This window comes from Bombus huntii, chromosome 7 (assembly GCF_024542735.1).
Source record: "Bombus huntii isolate Logan2020A chromosome 7, iyBomHunt1.1, whole genome shotgun sequence".
In the NCBI taxonomy this organism is placed as follows: Eukaryota; Metazoa; Arthropoda; class Insecta; order Hymenoptera; family Apidae; genus Bombus; species Bombus huntii.
In genome coordinates, this window is record NC_066244.1 from 14935394 (window position 1) to 14949561 (window position 14168).

General features: G+C 36.9%; 1 long non-coding RNA gene across 1 annotated transcript; it reads left to right on the top strand.

Moving 5' to 3' along the window:
- The first annotated feature begins 1625 nt into the window (after positions 1–1625).
- On the top strand, positions 1626–13505 carry LOC126867957 (uncharacterized). The gene is made up of 2 exons (XR_007690491.1): positions 1626–11494; positions 11546–13505. It is a non-coding gene; the product is annotated as an uncharacterized LOC126867957 (long non-coding RNA).
- Positions 13506–14168: the final 663 nt, after the last annotated feature.

The following is a 14168-nucleotide window of genomic DNA, read 5'->3' on the forward strand; positions in this document are numbered from 1 at the left end:
ATTCCATCCACTATGTATTCCACCTTTGCTTCCTCCTCCATGTCCACATGGCTGGCTATTTCGAGCATACGGTACATGTAAGCCAAACATGCTTCATCACTCTCCTTTTTCGTTTCTTCAAGTTTCTGATGAACTTGCCTACTGTTGACTTTCCTCGAAAATTCTTTCACTAGCCCCCTCTTCGACTCATGCCAAGTCCTGGCATGACACTCGAAGCTCGCGAATATTTTCGCTGATCCCTTCAGCAGCTTCCTTGCGTAGACTGCCTTCTGCCGATCCGACCACACGCACGTATCAGCGACTTCCTCGAACGACTCGAACCATCGTTCGACATTTTCACCTCTGTTGCCACTAAACGACTCTAATGCATCTTCGACGTCTCTAAAATTCAGTGTCGAACCAACGCATGCCCTTCGACAACATTCGTCACGGTCCTGATACACCCTTCGCGTATCTCTCTTGTATCCTCTTGCGTTTTTCTTGTCATCTTCATCCTCACTTTCGTCGTCGCTTTCTTCTTCCGACGATATGTCGTTACCATCCATGGCCGCTTGTAGCCGTGCGCGTAATTCTACTTTTCTTCCCGTCGTTTTTAAACCCAAACTAGCGAGGCGCTCCTTCAACTCCTTCGTATTCATTTTCTCAAAATCTTCATCTTCGTTACAATCACGCTCAGCTCTCTGTACATTTTCTAAATCTCGTTGACCGGTTAGCTCTTCACCGCCCGTCGATCCCTTACGATACGATTGTCCAGCCCTACACGCCCGATTCAGCCTTGCAATCAGCACTGACCTCGCACCCGATATAGGGAGGTTCATTCGCGCGAGCTTACTCCTCAGCTCCTCCAGCGTCGAACCCTCTTCACCCGACAATCGCTCGTCCCCGACGTTTGTCATTTTTCACACTACACGAACTTAAACCGTCAACGATATCGTCTTTTACCGCACCGCGTACCGGTAAATTCACAACTAGCTCGAATAGCTCTGTTAAACCGTTTCGTTTTCTGTCTTGTCCAATCCCGGCTGAGCCCCCAAAAAGTGTAATATCGTGATATAATGTGTTTAAAAAGAGTGGACAATAGAGATGTTAATCAGACAGAAAAAGACGATTGTTGTTCAACCTGAACTATTCACGCCAAACGCACAGAAAACAGCGCAATCCACACTCTCTCGGCAACGCCACTCGCAACCTCTGTCTCCGCTCAGCTCGCACTCTGCTTCTCGACTCGCACTCTCTGCTTTTCGACTAACTCTCTGGCCGTTGCCGCATTCTGTTGCCTTTTTCCTAGGCCCACCGCACACGTGTTCTGCAGGCGCTCGTGGCCAGGGTCACGTAGGTCTTTTCCACGAAACTATGCACTTGAAAAGACCGATGACACATTGATGGGCCCGACGGCGCCTCGGCTCTCGCGACATTGTTCATAGTTCGCCCGATATTTCTTAGGCCTTTCGTCCACGATACTACATTCGGCCATCCTGCAATAACATCTGCCCTCAGATGTTGTCTTCTATCTCGCTGTCATCAGATGCGTCACTTTCGGCGTTTAGGACCCAAGGTTTCATAAAATCGAGGTGTGTGCGGGTCCTTTTAGATAAGACTATTCTTAGATAAGATATTTCTTAGGCCTTTCGTCCACGATACTACATGAATGTATGCGCGAACAGTTAACAATTTAACAAGAAATTAATAAGATTATTCTTCGATGAAATAAAAATTTAGTCGGCGTTTACACGGAAAATTTGTCGCGTATCTCGCGACTAAACTTGATTTATTAATGGCAACGTTCGTTAAAAAATTCCAATCGAGGAATAACCCAGGCCATATCTGCTTAGGAAGGGGGAAAATTGGAAAAGTTTACAACTCGTTGGAAAAGTTACACCTCGATGAAATATACGAGCAAAGGAAATTTGCATAACGAAGCACAGGATTGTCCGGATGAAAAGAAAACACGGTTAATATTCTCGGTGTTTACATGATATTTATTTTCATGTTTTATAGGTAATCCTTATAACATTTCTTACATATGGGAATATATATTCATGGGCAAGTCAGAGAAATAAAAAAAGAAGTAAATCGCCGCCCACTTACGCACTCTTCGAACTCATCCTACAAAATAGCTCTCTCTTTCTCTCTCACACACGTTCTATGTTACTTACATCGCATATATGCACATATAATATTTATGTATTCCCTATTACAAGTTAAATATTATACGTATATATATATATATAATATTTCTCCATCTCTTACATTCCTGTCGTTTATTATTTTTCCACATTTACTTCGCCTTTTTTTTTTTTTGTAAATTTTCTCCTTAGTATACAAACGGGTAATATTAAACTTCGCTATTTATCGCCGCAATATCCTCTTACAAGTTAATCGTCGATGATCGATTAACAATAGCAATCATCATCGAGTCTATTTATTTCCATACGCCTTATGTGCGTGTGTCGTTGTCTCACATTTTCCTTTGCCTATCTCTATCGTCTAATCTTTTATATTACCCTCCCTTTTTCATCCGTTTTCTTTCTTTTCTTCTTCTTCTTCGATACACGCGTTCGAAAAACAGACAAGTACAGCTCGATCGGGTCGTTTCCAGGGAAACGATCACATCTTTCGAAGGGAAAACGGATTCTATCGAAGAGGAGAGTAAAAAAAAAAGCGAATCGCAAACAATTTCGTTATCTGTAACCGGAAGTCTGTCGAAAATCTCGGTCCGCCGACGAAGATGAAGAAGAGCACTTCCGGTTATTTCAGACTCTAATTGAAAATCTTGCTTTCTTCGCGATAAGCTTGTGGTTTCTTCTTTTCTTCTTTTCACGCGCACTCTTCGTAATCTGAACAGATATCTTAGTCTTAGAAAAGAATTGATATATTAACTATAATATTAATTACGATTTCCGCAAAGGATGGTCTTATTTTTCTTAATATTTTTTAAATCCCTTACAAACCAAATTGGGAATCATAAAAAGAAATTGGCATAAATTTTCTTCAAATCTACGAAATTGTATAATAATTTTGGGGGAAAAAAGGTTTGAGTAGGCGATCGTTAGGCTCAAAGTCTGGTTGGAAATTGCTGAAAAATATGCATCTTTGTATGATCGTATTTTCGTAGGAAACAAAGAAACATTTATGAGAAAAGAGTTCGATTATCGCAATTGAGTGCAAACTATATTGTGATTCCCCTTGTTCAAGTATGTTAAAAAGGATCTCTGTTCCAGATTACGACGTATACACTTACAACCAAAGATATTATTCGATTATGCACAGAATTATAGTAAATCGAATCCCCGTTACGTAAAAGCGGAAATGAATCGCGAGAGGTCGAACATTTATACTATACATCTGCTTGAGCTTCAAATCGTAAATTCTCCCATTTCGAGTCATTCATCGTTGATTCGAGTATTTTATACAATCTGTAATTTATTTTTACGCTTCCTTCTTATATTCTTCTGTTTTACATACTAATTTTGATACTTCATTTTTCTTGATTTCACTTTACTTAATTATTAACCGATTTATACTTATATATATTACTACACTATATTGGCTGAATACCATGATTGCTCAACCTCCCTTTATTCGCTTCTTTCTTTTTTCTTCTTCTTGTTATATATAATCTTTGTTTCTTTTGGCTTTTCTATTTTTGACATTGTGACAATCAAATTGGGTTTCGTCTTTTTCAAACGAAACTCCACGTTTGTCGATATAATAAAATACACAAGCTTTATACGTAAAGAAATTCAATTTTAAAACGACCAACCCATTGGAGTTGCGCTTAGAATCCAAACAACATAAAACTATTTGATCGAATCTTCTCTTCGATCGTAAAAATGTTCATTCTCTGAAAAAATATACGAAACAACGAGGCGTTGCTAGATTAAAAAAATAATACGACGCGTTTCATATAGAAACGTTCGTCATCAGTGTCGCCGATTTCATTACTTGAAAAATAAAGAAAGAGGAAAACGTCGTTGCTTGACATCGAAAACTAACGGCTAACTCAACCACGATCTTCGAATTTTGCTATTCTCGTTTTAGTAAATAAAAAGACCCTTAATATTTCGCATAAAATTGAAATGAGAATTTTAATAACGATTCTCTCATATTTTCTTTAAACTTAATCAATTTTTCCAACGACCGAGAAATACGAATCGAATCGAAAACGTCTTGAAGAGCGTAGTAGAGTTAAAACAGGCTTCCAATGGGTCGAATCGAACATCGATCTTAAATCTAGAACGGCACGTTCCACGCAAGAATCCACGAAACTAATAAAATGTTCTCTTAAAAACAAAAAGAAAAATCCATTTCTCTGAACATATAACGCGAATGTTCATTTATATCTTTGCTAACGATAGACAAGAAACGTAGCATTTTTTATGGAAACATTACATAGAAAGAAAATCACTTTTTTCTACTATCATCAAGCGGACAGATTAAATTCCATCTTCTGCCTTTCCACGCGATTTTTCACTCGAGTAATTATATTCCTCCCCTTTCCATTCAATTTTTCACGAGTAACTCGATCTTCTCCATTTCCACGCGATTTATCAATAAAAATGCGATTATCACCCTTCTTACGCAATTTTTCATTCAAATTCGTAAATCTTTCCCACCTTTTCACGCGATTTATCGCTTAAACTTATTCCCTTTTTCCCCGTAATTTTTCAATTCAATTCCGTCCCATCTCTTTTCATACGATTTCTTCTTTTCACCACAAAGTCGTCGTTGCTTAAACAAAGCAACGTTCGAAGGAGCGACAGAACGGTGATGTTCACAGTGGAGCAGCGAGCGGAAACGGACACAAGTGCCGTCGCGTTTCCTCGATCTACGTATCTTCTCCTCGTCGAGTGATGCCAGATCGAGAAATGCTTCCCTTCATTTCGTCCCTTCCGCTTATATGTGTTCGTCCTCGCACATCGTGTAAACATCCGAGAAAAAACGGTTCGCCTGTACTCTCATCTTCTTTTACGCTTTTTTTAAATCTTTTTTTCTTTAATTCTTTTATTCGTTTTAAACAATGTATCTGAGAAGATCGTGCGTGTGTATCGTTTGATTAATTCGCACGTTTTAAGTCGTACTTAAGGTGGCTAAATCGCCTGGTACAAAAGAAGTCGAGGGAGAATATCTGGCATCACCGAGGATCCCACGAAGGAATGAGAACTAAATGATTCGTACACGATGCTAATCGTAAGTGGTAAAACGCGTGTTGCTCGTCCCTCGTGTCTATTTCGAAATAGTCGAAGATAGTCTGCTTTAGATTTCTCGCGAACACTGTTTTGCTCCCACTAACGATACCATCTTTTTAGCAAGCGTTTCGAATTATCCATCGTTTCGTTCGTTAATCTTCCTTTCCAAATTTCTACGATAAATAGTTTTCTATAGAATAATAATAATAATAATAATAGAAGTTCTGTTTCAGAGTATCGATAATTCCGATCGTTAATTTTCTTGTTCTCTTTTCATTCCACGTTGATTCGTTTTATAGGAAGCTTTACATCATCGATCTTCCATGGTGAATCTTATTTTCCAGCTTTTTCTCTCCTCTTTTTTAAGTATTATGGGATCCTGTTTTTTAAAAAGGATCTGCAAACATCCGCAGCGAATATTTCTTATCTTTTTCATCGGTTCTTCCTCTCGATTTATAAGGAATACAAATTACCGATGCCTCTATCGAAGTCTCAAAGAAAACAACGCACGATACAACGCAACTATCGGAGAATACTTAATAAATACGAGAAGCGTGATTCGATTGATAAACTTCTGTGAAATTGAAATTGACCGTTGCGTAAACAATCGCCGATATCTCAATCGTAAAGACAAGAAACTCTTTTTGTCTCATCTGCAACGTGGAATTATTCGATTTCTGAAACAAGCGGCGTTCCTTTTGTCCATGGAATTTTTATACACACGATTATACTTCGCCAATAATTACGTGTTCTTGCCTCTGGAAAAATACATCATAATCCGATGGCTGGCTGCATCGCGAATATCGAACGATAGGAACAAGAAAAATAAGTCTGATTCGTCGTTTCTTTCGATTAATATATTTTGGAGCAAAACGTGTCTCGATTATCTTTCGTGTTCTTCGAAAATATTCGGTTCCTCGGTAGAATTCCGACACGAGCGAGTGACGCAACACGTCCATCGATCTTACTCAATAAAATCTGCGCAATTATTTAAAACACACAAGGATCGTGGCGCGAGCGTCTGGGATTTCGCGAGTTTTTTCCCTGCGATCGAGGATGCTTCGTTGAAATTCGCAGTTCGAGCTTGCGTCATCGAACGAATCCATTGATTCTATCGAGAAAGATTTGTCCTATCGTCAACTTCTCGAGGACCATTCCTATCCGTTAGTTCGAAACGAGCGAAGAACGCTTTCTTTCAATTTGATTTACCTCGATTTTTATAGCTCCTATCGAGTTATTAAATCTTTTATATTCTATATTCTTTGTATTTTTAAGTAATCTCAGTTCGTCGAGTTATTGCAACAGCAAAGAATTACAATCTCTGTCGTTTCTTCTACTTTTCAACTAATTTCCATTTACAATTTCACGTGTTTGCGTGGTCGCCACAATTATCCGCTGTTTCTTCCATCTTTACCATAATCTCGACTTATAATCGACAAAATTATTCTCTTCTTCGAGACCATCGCGTTCCATTGTTTCGTCAATTTCGAATAAACGATCGATCGATAACGCGTGAAAATATAATATACGTAAATAAAATATGACGGTAAAAACACACTGTTCGAGTTAAATGCATAAGAGAGGCTCGTTCGAGGATACCTTGAGCATCATCAGTATGATATCGATCGAACAGAAAAATCGTCGAGTAGCTACGAGAAGATTACCGATTGAACGAGAGATTGAACAGATTTCGTACGAGGATACACAGACAACACGGTAAATTAGGCTTTCTATCGCTTTCGTATGAAAACAGTTTAGGCCGCTGGTGTTCTATGATCCTCTATCTTCGTCGTTTCTTTCTTCGAAATTGATCAGAAATCAACGTTGTATATGTTTCGCGATCAAATATTTTCTATAGAAGGCACAAAGAAATGCACGTTCATTTAATTATTGCAAACAATTATTAGCGAGGATTTTCTTCTCTTTGAACGAAATCAATGATACAGTAGTCCTCGCGGGGAAGAATACAATTCAGACGAGAAAACAGGAACTTCTACTCTATCGATTTGAATTCTTGCAAAAGGAAATATTTATATATGTACATATCATTGCAATATATCAAGGATTTCGCGACAACACGAAATTCTTTAAGATTCACGGCTCGAACGCCGTTCGTCAGGCCATTGAGGATCGATCCAAACGATCGATCTATACCTCGATCGCGATTCCTCACCGAAATCCCGGTTTCTTCTACGCGACATACATTCATCCAAGCACACACATCGTATTATCCGTCGGAGTATATCGACGGTAGCGTCTTTATTTTTTTCGCACACGGCTCTCTTACTTAATCCTACGGATCACGTATTTTCTTTTATCCGCAAAATTTCACCGCTGTCATTGGTGAAATCGTTCTACCGATCGTGAATCTATCGTTACTTCAGCAGAACAGTATCGATGGAACTACGTTTCGTTCGATTTCGTCTTCGTTTTTTTCGTTTTTCGATTGTCTTCTTTCTAGTCGTCGTTCTTTTCCGATCAATCGATCGACAAATTGAAACGATGAATCGTACAAACGTCGAAACGATACAAACAGAGGTGGAGCGAGAGAGGAGAAGAAAGGCGAATTTCTTTAGCAGGAAAGAATGTAAAATATAAAATACAGGCGAACAAAAGTCACGAATGGTAAAATAATTCGTTGGAGTTTTTAGGGCTCTGTAGGATAGAGTTAGCGGTTGTAAGTGTCGATTGAAATTCGTTTTTCGACTGTATGTTCTGCGAGGAACAATTTACTTTAGCGTTTAAAATAATCGTAAAACAGAACGTGCACGATGGTAAGTGTTCATTGAAATTTTCTTTCAATTCGTATATCGTAAAATAATGTATCTTAGCTTTAAAAATTATTGCAAGAGAAAGAGAGAGAAATTGATCGTAAACGTCGATCTGATCGTTTTTCCCCACTTTATTAAAACAGATAAAGATATAACAGGTATACGAATAAAGATAAAATAAATTTAAGCAATTTGGAAAAATTTGTTCGCATTATACGTTTCTGTCTGAAAAATTAATAAAACTGGAATTTTCATCTTCGACATTTGCACGTTAAAATCGTTCACCATTTCGACTCCTCGATTCCTCGTTAATGTCATTTTATCCTTTTAATATTTAAACGAAAGTTTGATCGTTCGTCGTTTTTTAAACGCGTCCATCGACACGACATTATTTCGTTCGCATCCGCGAACCTACGTGTTCTGTTTGCTTTCCTCGAAATACACAGAGTTCTAAAGGGGCGTTTGGCGTTCTACCGTTTAGTATCAAAAGAAGTTACGTACAAGATACAGGGAAACGTGGCCGTGGTGATGTTTGTTCGCGGTCGAATTGGTTTTCGAATCTAGTCGAGAGAGTTCTTAACTCTGTTGGTGGTGCGGAGGAGAGAGATCCTGCCATTTTTCTTACACATAGAACGAATTAAACGAAAGATGTTTAATTATACGGATTAACCTGTTAATAGGGTCATAGTTTTAGCCAAAAACTACTATAATCGCGGAATTAAGATTCAACAGGAATCAATCAGTTTTAATTAAATTGTCTTCAAGTAACTTAGAAATGCCAATTATATGGTGTAAATGGATTTTAAAAGAATTTGTTTGCGACTCTAAACTTTTTATAAATTCTTATATGTCTGCAATGCATTCATCCAAATTAGTTAAACCTTCAAGTTTGCCATTTTAAATCTCCTACAAACGCACAAACATCCGCGATTAATTTATTAAAGTTAGTGGAAATTTTCCATCGGATCGGATGTTCGTGCGCTTATGGGAAATTTAAAGTTACAAGAATACACGAGAGGTCGCGGAAATGATATTCAACAGGTATCAATCAGTTTCAATTAAATTGACTTCAAATAATTTAGAAATATCAATTATATGGTGTAAATGGATTTTAAAAGAATTTGTTTGCGGCTCTAAACTTTCTATAAATTCGTATATGTCTGCAATGCATTCATCCAAATTAGTTAAACCTTCAAGTTTGCCATTTTAAATCTCCTACAAACGCACAAACATCTGCGATTAATTTATTAAAGTTAGTGCAAATTTTCCATCGGATACATCGTCGATGTTCGTGCGCTTATGGGAAATTTAAAGTTACAAGGATACAGGAGAGGTCGCGTAATATGCAGAAGTATAGAAAATATCCAAAATATAGTACTTGTTATAACACTTGAAGTAAATTCCTGTTTGAATCCCATTTCTTTTAATCAGATTTACGAAGACACGATAATTCATAGACACCTGCAATCTTATCTGGCGTCAGATAATACATAGTAGATATCTGGACCGAAAAAAAAAGAGAGAAAGAAAGAAAAGAATATACAATCTAAGAAGACTGACAAGTGGTCGAGTGACTCTTATTAATTAGGTTTTCCCGATTAACAGGTTAAATAACAAGATCTTGGGATCGTATAATTAAACGTTAAGCAAATATCGATACTTACTAACAACTATCCATAATTTTTCGAAAAATTGATTTCACGAGCAAATGGTATTTGAAAGAGAAAGATTCGTTCTTCGTAATCGTTCTACCGATCATAATACACACTTGATTAACAAGTATCGACGTTTAAAGTCCGCTTTAATTCGATATTTAATTACAATATCGTTGCGATACTTGTCTAAACGAAGATTTCATTGATCGAAAGAACTGTACAATTGACTCGCAGACTTTGTTTCGTGTTTATATTAATATATATATATTTATATATATATATATATATATATTCTTACAGTGTTTCGTTTAGACAGGTGTGCAGCTAGTTTCAAAGTTCGATTTCACTTCAATGAGATTATTACTGATTAGATTATAAACGATAATTCATGCGATCGATCGATCGGTATGTTTCTAGACGATTTTTCTACGAAGCTACTTCTAGTGTTCTAATTACTTAGCTCGCGAGACTACTACACGCGGTCTCTGTTATCGTACAGCTTAACCTAATCAAGAAACATCGCGTTTGTACAGCTTATCGAATATGTATATCTGCGATCAGTCTGCTGCAAGTCGGCTGAATAATTTCCACGACATTTCGATGAACGTTCCTCTTCGAGTCGTGCTATTTATTTCCATGTTTCGTTCATCGTTCGATTGTGCTTTTATAGGAAACTCGGCGGCGTCACGACCGTCCGTTCTGATTAGTTACATAATCGATCGATAAAAAAATCTTTCTGTTCTTTTTCGTTGAAAAATAATACGATTAGCTGCAGTTTTAATTTTTATAAAAATTCATGTTGTTTTTTTCACCCTTCGAGGCGACCATAAGCGGCAAGTTTGTTGCCGAACAATCGCGTACAAATTAAAAGATTAATAAAATTGAGCACCGGGGATTAATTGTTCTATGGTTGCTCGATACTGGACGAGGGCTAAAAAATTATAATTTGCAATTGCAAATAACATTAATGATATCATCACGGAACGCTGATATTAAAAGAAAAAATTCGCGTCGGACCAAATTTCATTCACGATAGCCTTCGAGAGTCGATGTGATTTCTAAATAAATGTTTATTATATAATTTTATCGAACGACAAATTTAAAATGACAAAGAATCTGTAAGAATTTAAAAATAAGAGCTGATTATGCTTAAAATACAAATCGAATGCCGATAAAAGGTATGTAACAGTAATAAAAAATGATCTCGAAGCGAAGATTCTTTCATCATCCAGTCGCGAAAATTATGCTACACGCTTTATGCTTTATCCAATGTGCCTCTCTCTCTCTCTCTTTTTTGGTTTAATGAATTACCGTAATAATATCGTCGTAATACGATTATAATATCTACACGATTAAGGCTTGCTCGTGTTTCATCGCGGATCGTTACGATCGTTCATTTACAAATTCAGAGTTGGGTGAGATTCGACGCGTATACTTAAGATTCTTCTCCTTACTTACATTACGTTTTCGTTCGACTACGATTTCGTGGACGTACGCTGGACGAAAGTTGTGATTGCGTTTCACTGTTTCATCAGGAACTAGTGAATTTTGCATCTATGCGAGGAAAACGAAGAATTAGTCGAAAAATCGTCGATCTTCGATGAATCTATCTATGTATTTCGAAATTTCGAATAATTATCAATGATTACGATACGACGACGACTATCGTGAAAAAGGTGATTATCACGGGAAGAGTATCCTGTTTTTCTCTTTTCTTTTTTTTTTTTTTTTTTTTTGAAAAGATAACAGTTACGCGGAACGATCTTAAAAATGATAATTTTTCTTTTCGGGATGAACACACAATTATTCTCTTTTTTAATAAACGATTAGAAACAACAGATGTTAAGAAATCGTTACGATTAGTACAGTGTGATAATTTGTATTATAATATAATAAGAAATATAATAAGAATATAAATAAATATAATAAGTAATATAATAAGAAAATCGTGTACAGGTGTAAATCATAGTCTTTATTATTAAACCTTCCACTTGAATACTCGTACAAGCAAATCGATATTCATACCCCCTAATCTTGCGTCTGTTTAAAAAAAAAAAAAAAAAAGAAAGACAAAGGAAAGACGAGAAGGAAAGAAAGAACGACGATTGATCAATCTTTGATGTCACTCCTCGCACAGATACGCCATTTTCTTCCCATAAAAACTGTAATAATATCGACGCGTTTCTGTTCACACAGACGTAAGATCTACCCCTTCTCGCACATTTATCCTCGATTTTCAATCGACGCATTCCGAATATTTCTTTTACGCTTAAATTTTACGCTTAATTACTTAAAATTATTCTACTTTCCATTTTATCCAAGACGAAGTTATTTTGCGTTAAACGAAATTCAGTGTGATCTCATTTTTATAAATATCTTTACACCTCGATGCTTTATTCAAGGGGTGAGAAATCGTCGAATATCCTCGACTCGAGCGTCTGAATATTCGAAACGGGAACGCGCGAACGATTTTTCGATGAACTCTCACCCAATTCCGTTCCGACGTTGCATTTCTATCGCGTTTTCGGCTTGGTTTCTCGATTCAGCCTTATCTTTTTCCTTTCACTCACTCTCTCTTTCTCTCTCTCTCTCTCTCTCTCTCTTTCTAGAAAATCTGAAAAAGCTTCAAAACTCGATCTTCGTCCTTCGATTAATTTAATCACCGCGTTTTTCTTTTTTGCATGTTATCAATGAGAAAAGACGATCAACGCTGTCTCACTCGCTTTAAAAACCCAAGAAACCGAGTAATAGTCGTGTACACGCGTGTATCTGTGTATAGTGTTGTTTTATTTCGTCCACGATTCGGGATTATTCGAGGACGATGATGAATCGACGGCGTAAGATGGTTTTCCTTTTTCTCTTCTTTTACGACAGAAACTCGAGGGGTCGTGAGACGGTCTTCAGTAAATCAAAGAACTAGGAGGTGAATATAAGAAACTCGGTTCGTAGTAATTAAATCGTTCTCTTCTTTACCCTTCCAGCGCTGTCATTGTCTTTTCCACTCTTCCGAAGCTTTACAATTTCTCTTTTCTATAATCTTCAAATTTCGATTCCCTTTATTCCGTATGCGAGCAACCCTTCCCTTGAAACGAATCACGCTACTATTTGACTACGGAGAAACCATATTGCTTAATCGCACAAACACGTTTGACACCAATTATAACACGTTTAACGCTAGAGAATCGAACGAGCAGGCGGAACGCATAAATTTAAGATACAAAATAATCATCGTGTCTATCGAGCAATGAAAAAAAAAAGAGAAAAAAAAAAAAGGAAAAAAGAGAAGAAGTGGAGAATCTTTTATCGAATATCAACGAAACATGCTTGGTTTATCTTTTACAAGTCAACCTTGGTGTCTGTACAAACTCGAACACTTGTGCCTCCGTACGAGCACCTGCTTCTCATCCTTTCTTCTGACATTTCAATCTTTTATTTCGTCAAATATCCCCATTCTTTCTTTTCTTTTTCATCCATTTATCGGCAATTAAGCTGATCGGTCAATTAACGTATAATCTCGTCGAGTTTGTCATCACTCTGACAAACCGCGACACAGAGGAGGAGGCTCGTGTCTCGTTTTTCAACCCTTGAATAATAACCATGTATCGTGGTGTGTCAGGCAAATGCATTTTATTTTCTCTTCTCTTTCAAATATAAAAAAATCATTGTATATCATATATATAATATATATAAGTATGTATATGTAATATGCGTATGTGTATTGTATAATCATATCGGAGTACAGAGTCGCGCAAAATCGTACAAAATTTGTCCACGTGGCGTTGGCGGGTGATTATGGTTATTATTCACGTTCGATAGAAAAAAGGATCGCGATCGATGGAGAAAGGGGCGGGAGAAACGAAAAGGAAACGAAGAAAAAAAAAAAAGAAAAATCCAAGGCAGGGTACAAGATTCTCGGAAGATGACCACGTTTTCCGTTTTCCTTTTTTCTTCTCCTTGTTTTTCCTTGTTTCATCCTTTCGTTATTATCCCCTCACACGCAACTCGATGACATTTACGTATTACGATTCTTCCCCTATAACGAAAGATCATATCTATCACGGTGCACGCTCGTTCGAAATTACAGATCACGATACAAAATTACAATGACTAATCACAATTCGCTTGCAAGAAGTTCTAGAACGCAGATGAACAATTATTTATTTATCGTTTATTTCTTCTTCTCTTTTTTTTTTTTTTTTTTTTGATTTGTCGATTAAAAGCTACTTCCATTCTGGCGTTGCTTTTCTATTTAATAATTTAACTCGCACGTCTCTTCCTTTTTAGCGACTAATCGAGATGACGCACGTTCACCTTTTCGAAATATCGTCTCGATTTATTCAATTTTGTATTTTTATTACGAAACAAATCCAAAGCTTCGAACAGATTTCTCAGAATATCGCAAGAAGATTTATCAGTAAGGTTTCTTCAGATTTCTTTTTAATTGTAATTCACCGAAGAAGTTACTCGTAGTTTTTCGCCCTTAGTCTATTCTATTTATTTTTGTTTTTCTTATTTTTTTCTTTTTTTTAACTTAGATCTAACACACATCATCT